General features: G+C 37.0%; 1 long non-coding RNA gene across 7 annotated transcripts; it reads left to right on the forward strand.

Annotated features, from left to right (window-relative positions):
* The first annotated feature begins 6,529 nt into the window (after positions 1-6,529).
* Positions 6,530-11,030, forward strand: LOC113283395. 7 transcript variants are annotated; one of them, XR_003327450.1, is made up of 7 exons: positions 6,530-6,740; positions 6,867-6,907; positions 7,070-7,190; positions 7,273-7,370; positions 7,529-7,604; positions 7,703-7,754; positions 7,900-11,030. It is a non-coding gene; the product is annotated as an uncharacterized LOC113283395 (long non-coding RNA). The 7 variants fall into 7 exon arrangements; XR_003327453.1 differs by having other exon boundaries at positions 7,534-7,604; XR_003327455.1 differs by having other exon boundaries at positions 6,862-6,930; positions 7,534-7,604; positions 7,703-11,030.
* The last annotated feature ends 2,247 nt before the right edge of the window (positions 11,031-13,277 follow it).

The following is a 13,277-nucleotide window of genomic DNA, read 5'->3' on the forward strand; positions in this document are numbered from 1 at the left end:
GGATTTGAAAATCCTGACTTCCCAGATCACGTCCTTAAACTCAATAAGGCGTTGTATGGGTTGAAACAAGCACCTCGTGCCTGGTTCGGAAAACTGACCTCATCTCTTCTTGGGAAAGGTTTTCGAGAGGGGGAGCTGATAAAACACTGGTTACCAAGTGGAGTGGAAAATATGTTGTTATTGCTCATGTTTATGTAGATGATATCATCTATGGATCAACATCAGAGAAACTTGCACAAGAATTTCAAGTTTCCCTTGGAAAGGAGTTTGAAGTGAGCAATGTTAGTGAATTAAAATTCATTTTGGGTTTACAAATTCAACAACACAAGGATGGAATCTACTTATATCAAGAGAAATATGCTAAAGATCTCGTCTCAAGATTTGGCCTCGATAAGTCCACTCCTAAACTAACTCCTATGCCTACCACTGGTAAACTACATCGAGATGATAAAGGAGTAAATGTGGATCAAAAACTCTATCGATCTATCATTGGAAGCCTTCTATATCTTATAGCTACTCGACTTGATATTGCTTTTAGTGTTGGTTGTTGTGCTAGGTTTCAGGCAAATCCGAAGGAATCTCATCTTGCAGCTGCAAAAAGGATTATACGCTACATTAATCACACTGCAGGGTATGGTCTATCTTATACTTTTTATACTAACAAAGATCTTACTGCCTATTCAGATGCTGATTGGGAAGGCTGTGTGGAAGATAGAAAGAGTACTTCAGGGGGTTTCTACTACGTAGGAATGAATCTTGTGGCTTGGCATAGCAAGAAACAAAATTCACAATCCCTCTCAACATGTGAAGTAGAATACATTGCTGCAGGCTCATGTTGTACTCAACTTCTATGGATGAAACATATGCTTGTTGACTATGGAATCAACATTGGAGTGATGAGAATCTTATGCGACAATACTAGTGCAATTCGCATAACGGAAAATCTAGTTGAACACTCAAGGACTAAGCACATAGACATAAGGTATCATTTTATTCGAGATCTTTATGAGAATGGTATCATTTCTATGGAATTTGTGCCCTCAGGATAACAATTGGATGATATTCTCACCAAACCATTAGATACTGCTACGTTTCAAAACTTACGGCAGTCTATTGGTGTTGTTCTGGTCCATTAGTCATTCATAACTCTTTCCCCTGTGCTTATCTCAATCTTTTGGGTAATTGAGTTTGAAACTTCTTGCGGTGTAAAGTTTTTTTCCACATTTGTTTCTAGTAGATGTATCTTCTAAGTATCTTAGTGATCCAATAAAATCCTTATTTTCTTGTAAAAGTAAGGTCGCTCTTGTTGTTCTCTTGGGAATGACATTAAATGGGGGAGAGTTCTTTTGAACTTGCGCTTAATTTCCATATCTTTGTGGGGAGTGCGGCTGTGGAATTATTTAGGGGTTATCTTGTATCTTTATAAACTCCTTGATGAATGCATTTAGCCTAGGCTTTATGATTGCATCTAAACAAGTTGATATGAAATTTTCTTTGGTCTTGAAGCGACTTCGTGGAAATTTCATTAGGATCCCGTTTTCGTACCTTTGCCAATTTTATTGACAAAAAGGGGGAGAATTAATGTGTAGTTCACACTACAAATACATATGATTTACGTGCTTTACGAGTCATTATATAAGGGGGAGTAGTTTTCATGTTGAGACGAAAGTATTGACTAAAGGGGATTGATACATAGCACCATAGTATTGTTGTCGAAGTTGTGATATGAGAACTTTGATGTTGTGTAATAATACTATGACACTGTATAACTATGATCGAGAGATTTTTTTTTCTCATTGTTATGGCTACCGAACTTCAACAACTATGATGCTGAATTGAACATCTATGGAATCATGGGAGTACTTGGAAAAGACGAAGTTTTCAAGTAACGTTGAAGCACCAAGGAGATCAAGCATGTGGACGAGAAGGTACAAAGTTTTATTTATTTTGTAGTCCATATGTTTTGATAGTTTTGTCACTAAAATTGACAAAGGGGGAGACTGGTCGAACTCGCATGCGTTGCTATCTCAAGCATGTTTGTCAATATTAGTTATCAACACTATATGTATTGATTTCTAGTATACTTATGACTAAGTCTCGGTCTAGGATAGTTAGGAATAGTTGAGATCCAGAATCCATGGCGATTATCTTGCAAAGACGAAGAACTACTCAAGGAACCAGTGGAACTTCATCTGACCAAAAGGTATGTGGAGACTTGAACTCATCTTGTCACTCAAAAGTCTATCTAATCTATCTCCTACTCTTGAGACAAAAGTCGTATAAGTATGATAGTTTTCATACATACATATTTGTTATTTCGAGCCGAGTTTACTCACCTATATTTTTCTCGAAATACGTGTTGGTAAGCTTTTGATTTAACCATCTTCATCTTTACCCATGACGAAATTCATGATGACGTTCAATCTTGAAAATAGCTTTGATGACGATAGTCGATTCTTTATGTCTAACGATTGTTATAACATTATAGAAGAATGTTTCAATGATTGAAATGTAGAGTTGAGAATATGTAACCACATATGGATGTAAGCATATAGTGTGTTCGCAAATTAGTGTATAAATCCATGTGCAGGAAACCTAGTGCGTGCATATGTGTGCATGCGGTATTGGTGAAGGAGACAGGTTGGGTGCGCGTACCCGTACGCGTACTGGTGGAAATTCACGTCCGTGAAATTCTGTTGAGTTTGAAGTTTACGAACTCAAAAACCAGTCACATTAGGTACGCGTACTGGCGGAACTTTTTCACCTGAAAAAGTCTGCTGAGTTTGGAAACTAAAACCAACTCAAAAATCTGGTAGCTAAGGTACGCATACCTGTACGCATACCCAAGCTAGTTATTTCTCAAATCAGTAGTTCATGTACTTAAAACAATAAATTATAAGGAATGCAATCTTTGCAAACCATGGGTATATTATTCATGAATTGATTCAAATGAATCAAACCGATTTTGTTTCAATTGTGTCTATGTATAAAGACCTAAGCTATTGAACAACTCTTGAACTAGTTCTTATGAGTCATTTGAACTAGTTATGAGAAAGATGAATACGGTTAATATGAAAGCACTCATATGGATAACCACTGGTCAACCATTTGTGAACCAACCAATGTACACGTTTAGGTACGGTTACTCAAACCTAAATGAATACATTCCATTTATGTGTGACAAGTTAAGTTTCGATCTAACGGTTGAAAGATATTATCTTGGATAAATCAGGTTTTTCATCTAACGGTGATTATTAATTGCTTTGTTACCAAGGTAACTTAGATTTCAAACCCTAATTTGAAAACTATATAAGGAGACTTCTAGCAACTATGCAAAACTAATCCCCACACCTCCTGTATGATACTAGTTGGTTTGCTAGAGTCGATTCTCCTTTAATCGTAGGTTTCTTCTCGACACCCTGTCGATTAACGACTGAAAGACTTCATTGGGATTGTGAAGCCAGACGAAACTACTTCTCTTGTAGTTAAGCGATATGATCTTGCCATTTTCTATTGTCCGAGTTCAATTGAATAAATTGACTTGAGATTATATCTCCGATATGGCAAGATAAAAAGAAATCACAAACATCTTCATCTCATCGTTTGTTCCGCAATATCTAGTTTCTCTACCATACGATTTAGATTATTGTGAGGTGATTGATAATACTAGGCTATTCTTCGGGAATATAAGTCTGATTTATCAATTGGTTCTTGTTCACCTTGATTTTTATCAAAAGACAGAACAAAACTTTTAGGTTTATCTGTGTGAGACAGATTTATCTATCCTTGTAGACTTTTCTGTGTGATACAGATTTTTTTATTAAAGTCTTCGACTTTGGGTCGTAGCAACTCTTGGTTGTGGGTGAGATCAGCTAAGGGAATCAAGTGCGTAGTATCCTGCTGGGATCATAGACGTAAGGAGCGCAACTGTACCTTGAATCAGTGTGAGATTGATTAGTGTTCAACTACAGTCCAGACCGAAGTTAGTTTGTAGTAGGATATTGTCTGTAGCGGCTTAATACAGTGTGGTGTTCAATCTGGACTAGGTCCCGGGATTTTTCTGCATTTGCGGTTTCCTCGTTAACAAAATTTCTGGTGTCTGTGTTATTTCTATTCCGCATTATATTTTGTTATATAATTGAAATATCACAGGTTGTGCATTGTATCGATCAATAGTGAAATCCAACCTTTGGTTGTTGATTGGATATTGATTGATCCTTGGATATTGGTCATTGGTACCATCCAAGTTTATCTCTCTTGTATTTAATCGAGACTCGCAGATTGCTTGAGTAAGATTTAAATCAAGATATAGAGATATTAACTCCTTGATATACTTTTTATTAAGATTGAGTCTGACTGTCTAATTGATTCTCTTAAAAGTATATTAGAGTTAGTCCATACAAACTGCTAATCGAAATATTGGGTGAGGTTGTTAGACCCCCGCATTTTCACACTGTTCTATTTTATCCTTAGTATCAATAGATCCATAAACACAAGTAACCAATGCTTCTAATTCTCCTATTTTTAATTCGAAATGGCACACATTAATCTTTGAAGATATTAATCTCATTTCTATATTACTGTGTCACGCAATTGCTAGTCCTTTCGCTATTCCCATGGAAGGCACAATAAACCAGTCATGGAAATGAGAGTTTTTTAGAAGCAAGTCCATCCGAGACAAATGGGATTTTGTATCGGCTAAGAAGACTATATTAGGTTTGTAATATTGACAGAGATAATCAAAATGGTCTTTAGTCAGAGGGTTACGAATACCCTGGACATTCCAGGAGAGTAACCTCATTATTGCAAACAGCAGAGGAGACTAAAGGCAAGTAAGAATACTTAGACAGAATGGAAGAAAAGGGAGAAAGGAAATTGAATTGTTCAATGACAAAGATTGAAATGCAGTATACAGTGTGCAGTAAGGGACAACAGAAGCAGATTTAGTGATTATTCGTTTATATCTATATAGGGCCTTTAAGGACTCAATTCTTTATATCTACGTATGGCCTTTAAGGACTCAATTATTTTAATTCACTAATTCCTTTAACAAGGATATTCTCCTGCCTCCTTTGCCCAAGTTGGGACCGAAAAAAATTATTCGTTGGCGAGGTTATTCATTTAGTGATGAAATTTAGTGATTGTTTCATTTATATATCTACATAGGTCCTTTAAGGACTCAATTCTTTTAATTCACTAATGTGTTTAACAAGGTTATTCTCTTATCTCCTTTTCCCAAGTTGGGACCGACAAAAATTATTCATTGGCGAGGTTATTCATTTGTCGAACCTTCATTTATCGAGGTTAGACTGTACATGAAAATACATGTGAATGTCATGCATTAATACGTTCTGCCAATCCAAAATCAGCAATATGAGCTTCAAACTCATTATCAAAGAGCAAGTCTAATGGGACTGCCAAACAAGCGGGTTTGTTCATTTTATACCTATAATGGACGGGAAAACCCTCAAAAATGGATGGAAAACCCCCAAATAAAAGTGTTTGTTCATCGCATCTCAGGTTGAGACGCATCAACTTGGGTCGGTCGGTCACTGATGCACGGCTCAAACGGAGACGAGTCTCGTCTCACACTGAGACGGGCGGCTTTGTTTGAGTGTACAACGACTAGTCTCATCCAACGACTCTCATTCCGCTCCTTATAAACTCAACTCCAGTACTCTAACTCTATGCCCATAAATTTTCTGAGTAATGACTCAACCGTATATTAATACTGCAAAGTTTATCGTAGATGAAGATCTATCTCTATGTGGAAACTTTGTGGTATGTTATCCGGCTAGGGGTATTGAACAACGTCAAAATTGTTTTGTGAGCATAAGTGATTGACATAGAACTTACGAAAACTTCTGCAATGACACCGCTTGATAATCTCAATAACCGCAATGCAGGTGAGTTGTTTTGTCGATTTGAAACTATAAAACAACATGTGAAAGAATCTAGAGCTTTAGTTCGGGTTGTCAGTCGATATCGACTTAGAGGTAAAACCAATGCTGAAGTTGTATTAGAGGCCGAGAGGAATGACGGGGATGGAAATGAATAATGTTTTCTTATGAAGCTCATTACGCAATCTTAAAATATTTTTCGATAACATGTATGAGATATTGAAAAGTACCCTATACTACTCGAGCAAGATATTGATTTAGTTGTTTTAAATTTTAATTAGATGTAAAATTAGATTTAGTTTCAATTTACTTGCTAAAAAAATTAATTAAGACTGATTACATGTAACAGTTTACATAAGTGATATAACTATAACTAATTATAATTTTCTAATAAATTCAATTACAAATCTATATTATAAGGGACAATGGTGTTTTTCATATGGATGAAGATCTACAGTTCGGACACATAATGGATGCTCCGGATGGAGCAACTTATATGTGTTATGGATACGGAGGGTGATCCATATTTTTGACTCATAAAAGAAGGTACATATCAAGCCATTACTATGTGTTTCCCATTATGTTTTCTTCTATAAAAAAAATGAACGGTAGTCTGTAGTTTGGGGGGATAAATAACGACTGAGATCCACTATTACATCATTTCTCTTATCCTTGAAATGTCCGGCTGATGATTTTTTCATTCATGTAAAAGGCGTTACTCTTCGAAGCAATCAATTTATCAAACGCGTTACTCTTCAGAGCGATCAAATCTTTTCTGACATCAAGATATATTTTCCCAGGCATCACTCATTCTTATTTCATACTGATTCATCATCCCATGTACGACTCATTTGGGTTATCTTGAGTTATGGTTTTTATTTTTTATTTTGATTGATTATTTATCTTTTGATTTTGAATGGTTTTTTTTCAAGTGATTTGATTTGATTTTCCTTTTTATTAGCACAGGGATTCTCATACACGGGTTTTATTTGATTTGCACCACGCAAGTAAGTAACAATTGATTTTATACGTAGGTTTGAATTTTTTTTATTTTCTACACTCATAACGTCTTTTTGTGATTGAAGTTTGTTAGCAAAACTTACCTGATTCCATGAATTTGGTGTTTGAGAGAAATGTTTAAAGGCCATTTGATTAATTGATTTTTACAGAGGGATTTTGGACGCCCAATTAAAAGCCTTACTAATGAAGACAAAAAAAAATGACACTATATAACCATGGATATACCTAGATAATGTTGGTGTTACAAAGATGATCAAACTTTATTTACGGGTAAATCTTTAATCTCTAAAACTGATGTTTTCAAATTACGTGTTTGATTCATTTCATTTTTGATGTATTGTGGAACAAACAGAGGTTCAGTTGGGGATTTATATCAGAAACACACCCTGAAGTTTTAAGGTTCCCCAATTGATGGAAACGTTGGTTATGAATCGTACTCTTCAATAACAGGTAGAATTTCCTGTAAAACTGGTAGCGTAAGTGATGATAATGAATGTTGATTTGCGCCAAATAGGCAGATACTGATTTTTATGCAATGCCTAATTTCTTATTATATGATATGGATACTTGGAGTTATGGATATTTTTGTTAACCAATTTCTTTTGCAGTACAGAATTGGTTCACATAATTCCTACCACTTGAGCTTTTATAGGTGTCTTTGCTTATCAATTATGACCTTCCAAGGTAATTATTTTTCTCTGGTTCTCAAACACTAAGCTCTCATTTTCAAAGCTTAAGTTTTATTGTTATTGTTGTGCATAATGTCATACTGTTTAATATAGATGGTCTGAAGATGATGCCAACCAAGTAGCCTGGAATGAACTTTATTGCGAGGTAGCCTGAAAATGATTTTACATTTCCCTTCAATCTTCTTAAAGATTTCAGAGATGGGAGCATTTAGCTTTGTGAAGACTGGGTCTACAAATATTCCCTTCTTTTGTTGGTTATGGTCACGCCCTTTCACTATGAACTCTTTCAGGTCTTCGGGTCTGTACCTGCGAGGTCTGAGATTCTACAACATTAGCTCATCTACTGTTTCCTCGGACTAACTTATCGTATGTCTCATGTTGGATTTCTTCGAGCGCCATGTAGTCCTCCTGGATTTCTCTCAACTTCCCTAGGAAAGGTGGCATTGTTTTGTATATCCTTACAAATATGGGGTCAGTCTTTCACGGGTTATTTTTAAATCCTAAGATCGCATAGGCCTCGGGGACCCTTTTGATATCAGCTTAGAGTTCCCTCCATCGTTGGCTAGTGATCGTAAGGACTCGTATGGTCCTCTACTTAGTTGGAATAACATGTCAATTCCTAGTTTGACTCGTGTGCTATGCATGTAGGCTTTCAAAAAAATTCAGATAGATGAAATCAAAGGATTGCAGCGAATCCTTCAGGAGGTTATTGAATCACATCAGGGACTCTTTTTTCAGACTTGCTGGAAAGAACTTACACATCACGACGTCATATTGGGTCAATTGTGTTAATGTCATTCGATACGATCGTAGATGCTCAATCGCATCGCCAGTTCCACTAAAGATTGTTGTGAAATTTGAGAGAGAGCATTTCCTTGGAAATGATTAAGCTAATAGGCTTACCACCATGGGAAACTGTCCTTCCTCCTGCATAACTTCTGCTAATTTCTAGCCTCGTTTATTCTGGGTTGCTTCTTTGTACATCAGTTCAAACTGGTTTAACCTTAATTGCAATGTATCGTCGATGTCCCTCATTTTTCCTATGAGAGTCCTGCTCGGATGGGATGAAAATCTCCTGGCAACGATATCTTGACTATCCCGAGTCCTCGTCAGATTGTTCGTCGAGCGATACATACTTAGTTGGTTGAACTCTCTCCCTCCTCGATGTCACCTTTCGTCTAGAGTTTCCTCCTGATGTCCTGTCGGACTAGGCAGGGTTTCGAACTTCGTTCTTCTTCTGGTTTTCTACACGTTTATGTCTGGGGTTAATTTCGAATGACTCCTCCGAGTAGCTTCTCGCTTCATCTCGGACCTCCTTTCTCCTTCGTGGAAATTGATCCTCGGTAGCTTCGTTCGAGGTATCAAGCAGAATGAAGTATTCATCGTCTGCAAGCTTCTCTAGAGGATTTTCCTCTTCGAAATTCTCCTTCGGATGGCAGATAACACCTTTTTGTGTTTTGCCTGACGTTTCAACCTTCTGTTTTTCTTTTCCAACTTCTTGTTCTGTCGTTCTAACTTTTTCGTTCTCTCTTATTGCACCTTTTGAGATTTCATGATAGATTTGAGCTCGGGCGGCGGTGTTATTATCACGGATAGAGGAGTCCTCCTTTCACACCATGGTATTAACTACTGGGTTCATTAGTCCTCCATTTTGAGTCAAATGAATATCCTCATGGTCCTCGGATGAGGCACCTTTTTCTTCAGAATCAGAATTATCTGTTAGTCTTTCACGATATTGGTTATCGGGATTTCCATCTCCATGACAGAGGTTTTTTGGCAGATCCTCTCCTAGCTTCATCGTGTCTAGTTCTTCGGACGGCATACCGTCAGTTTCTCTATGGTTCGTGCGAGCAGTTCGTCTCGCCACCATCGTCTTTCCTGTGAGAGATGCAATAATACTCATTTTTATTTTCTTTCTAAAAAGTGGGACCCTGGATTTGCATGTCATGTGCAGTTTCTAAGTCAGAGTTTCAGACTGTATTGTACGATCTTAAGCTCAGAAAGACTTGACAGTGAGTTTTGTAAATACTTGAATATGATGTTAAAAACATTCCCCAACTGGGAAAAGTTTTAGTGTCAGGAAAAGGGGTTTTCTTTTTCTCTGTTTTAGATTAAACTACCTCCTCCTGCACATCATACCTTTAATGGTTAAAAAACAGTTTTGGCGAGTGAGCACCTTTTCCCTTTTTTGAAGTGTTCCTCAACGCCTACTGATTTTGATTTTCAACAATTTTATGATTGATGATATACACTTTAACCTTTCTTCCTTTTTTAGATCTGAGTTTCTACAAGAGATTTTGGGTTGTTATGAGTTTTAAGAGGCGAAAATACCCCAAAAGGCTTGCAACCTTAGCACTTTTCAACTGTCGTAGTATGTCTTTATACTACGAAGTCTACTTAGTCAGATATCTTCCCAACTCAATCATAGAGGAGGTTTCATGAACTTTTGCAAGAAATCAGTGACATCTCTGATGTTCTAACCATCAACTCTCGTGAGCATCTTTATAGGAATATGATAAAACAACTTAAAAATGCTTAAATCGAGAAGAACAACTGATATTGCTTTAGATTTAACACTTTTGAAGGATCTACAGGACTTTGAAGCTGTGAAATCGAATAGATCTTGTTGTGTCCTAGATCATCTCACCACATTTTTAGAGAAATCAACAAGAAAATAAATAACTTTCATTTAGGGTTTTGAAAAACTTTTTAAGGGAGATAGAAAAAATCTTTGTACCTCCTTGTTTCTAGCACCAAAATGTAATTGCATAATTCTTGCATACCACACCCATGAAGATCTAACGACTAATAAACATAAAGATTCAAAGTAAATACAATATGTAAAGAACATGAAGTAAATAAGAACACAATCATGTAACGTGGTTCGGCATTGTAGACCTACATCCACGGTGAAGAAAGCTATCTTTTATTATTGAAGGTCTTACCCTTTTTAGAATTACAAATATCTCTCAAACTTTTAGTTCTCTCTAACTTTCTTTGGAGCATTACCATTCAAGATTACATGTTTATTTCCTTGTACATGGACTGGTATTTATAAGCAAAGTAAACTTTTAAAGATATGATAAGGTGCTTCTGGGCTTATGACGATGTGGTACATCTCTCCATTCTTCGGACTGGCTCCTTACTACTCCCCGTCGAAGCATATCGTCCTCCTCCTTCTTCAGATCTCATCGTATTTGTTCCTTATTCGGGTAGCATCACATATCGCTCTTCATCTGAGTTTATGATATGATGTACCTTTGTCTACATCTGTATCGTATCTCTTCTGATTTTAATTAAATGCACTGTTGTCCTTTAAGACCTTGACCCTCAGTATGATTTGACTAGTATTAGGGCAAAGCTCGGTCAACCTCGCATGCGTTGCTATCTCAAGCATGTTTGTCAATGTTAGTGATCAAAACTATAAGTCTTGATTTCTAGCCTACATAGCTAAGTCTCGGACTAGGATAGAAAAGTGTAGTTGTGCTCACGGACTTCATGGCAATTCATCATACAACGACGAAGATCTATACAAGGAACCGTGGAACTTCATCAACAAAAAGGTATGTGGAGACTTGAACTTATCTATCACTCAAAAGTCTATCTCCTCTATCTCCTACTTCTTATGAGACAAAATTCGTGTGATATACAGACTAGATCATACACATTTGACATTTCGAGTTGAGCATTCATTCCTTATCTTTTATCTCGAAATCGTGTGTTGGTAAAGCGTTTCGCTTTGATCAAGTTTATCTTCACCTAGTGACGAAAGTCATGAAAGTTTCAATCACTTTGAGAATTGCTCTGACGTGAATCGGTCTGTGAATAACGGCTACACAGCGTCCTCTGAAATGTGAGTTTAGATTACATAACCATGTATTCCTTGAACCGAAGTTTTCGAACTTTGTTGATCAAGAGAAATCGGGAGGATTGTGGAATTGGCTTACCAAGTCCGCGAACTGACGGAAGTTCTCGACCGAGAATTTCTGCTGGGATTTTCCAAAACTCGTTTGTGTGCTAAGTCCGCGAACTCAGTCCGCTAATTGGCGGAAGTTCTCATCCCGAGAATTTCTGCTGAGTTTGGAAAACTCAACCGATTAACTTAAGTCCGCGAACTTGTTTGTGAACTTAAGAGGTTATGATCTAAAGATGTGCTCTGAACATGAAACATTAAATTACTAAGGAATGCTTTATGCAAACCGTGACTATAATGTTCATGAGCCGATTCAATCGAATCGAATCATCTTTGTTTCAATTGTGTATTGTGTAGTTACATAAGATCTCATAGCAATTGAACAACTCTTTAAATAGTTCATTTGAGTCAATTGAACTAGTTATGGTGAAGAAGAACAAGGTTAATATGAAATGCTCATATGGTTGACCTTTTGGGTTACTATGTTGAACCGACATACACGTACACGTTTGGGCATGGTTTTCACGAACCCAGTAAACGTCTACCCAAGTGTGTGTGACAAGCTAAGTTTTCGATCTAACGGTTGAGAAATATTAGCTTGAATTTAAATCAGTTTTTCATTTAATAGTGAATAAGGATTGCTTTGTACCTAAGGAAAAACCCTGATTTGAAGGCTATATAAAGGAGACATCTAGCATTGTGCAAAATTAATCCCCACACGTCTGTGTGCTACTAGTGCGCCCGCTAGAGTCGATCTCCATTAACCTTTGATTTTCTTCTCTAAAATCAGGTTAACGACTTAAAGACTTCATTGGGATTGTGAAGCCAGATCGATACTACTTTATCGTAGTTGTGTGATCTGATCTTGCATCTTCTATCGTACGAGTGCAATCGATTGATTGACTTGAGATCGTGAGAGTTCTCCGATAATCAAGATAAAGAAGTCACAAACATCTTCGTCTCACTGTTTGTGATTCCTCGACAATCCACTTGTGTAGTCAGGAAGGATTGTAGAGAGGTGATTGATTAATCTAGGTTGTCCTTCGGGAATATAAGACCGGATTATCAATTGGTTCTTGTTACCTTGATTTTATATCTAAAGACGGAACAAAACCTAGGGTTTATCTGTGGGAGACAGATTTATCCTCTTATAGACTTTTCTGTGTGAGACAGATCTGTTTATTATCAAGTCTGTGATTTTTGGTTACAACAACTCTTGGTTGTGGGTGAGATCATCTAAGGGAATCAATTGTGCAGTATCCTGCTGGGATCAGAGGCGCAGGAGTACAACTGTACCTTGGATCGGTGGGAGACTGATTGGGGTTCAACTATAGTCCAATCCGAAGTTAGTTTGCAGTAGGCTAGTGTCTGTAGCGCCTTAATACAGTGTGTATTCAATCTGTACTAGGTCCCAGGGTTTAACTGCATTTGCGGTTTCCTCGTTAACAAAATTTCTGGTGTCTGTGTTATTTCTTTTCCGCATTATATTTTATATAATTGAAATAATACAGGTTGTGCGTTCGTGATCATCAATTGGAAATCCAACCTTTGGTTGTTGATTGATATTGATTGATCCTTGGACATTGGTCTTTGGTACCGTCCAAGTATTCCTTGTATTTGATAAAGACTCGCTATTGTTTTTAGCTTGAGTAAAAATCAAATCAAGAGAGAGATATTAACTCCTTGAGATACTTTATCTAGATTGAGTCTGACTGTCTAGTTGATTCTCTATCAAAGTATTTCGGAGTTAGTCCA

The sequence above is a fragment of the Papaver somniferum genome, chromosome 1 (assembly GCF_003573695.1).
Source record: "Papaver somniferum cultivar HN1 chromosome 1, ASM357369v1, whole genome shotgun sequence".
Lineage (NCBI taxonomy): Eukaryota > Viridiplantae > Streptophyta > Magnoliopsida > Ranunculales > Papaveraceae > Papaver > Papaver somniferum.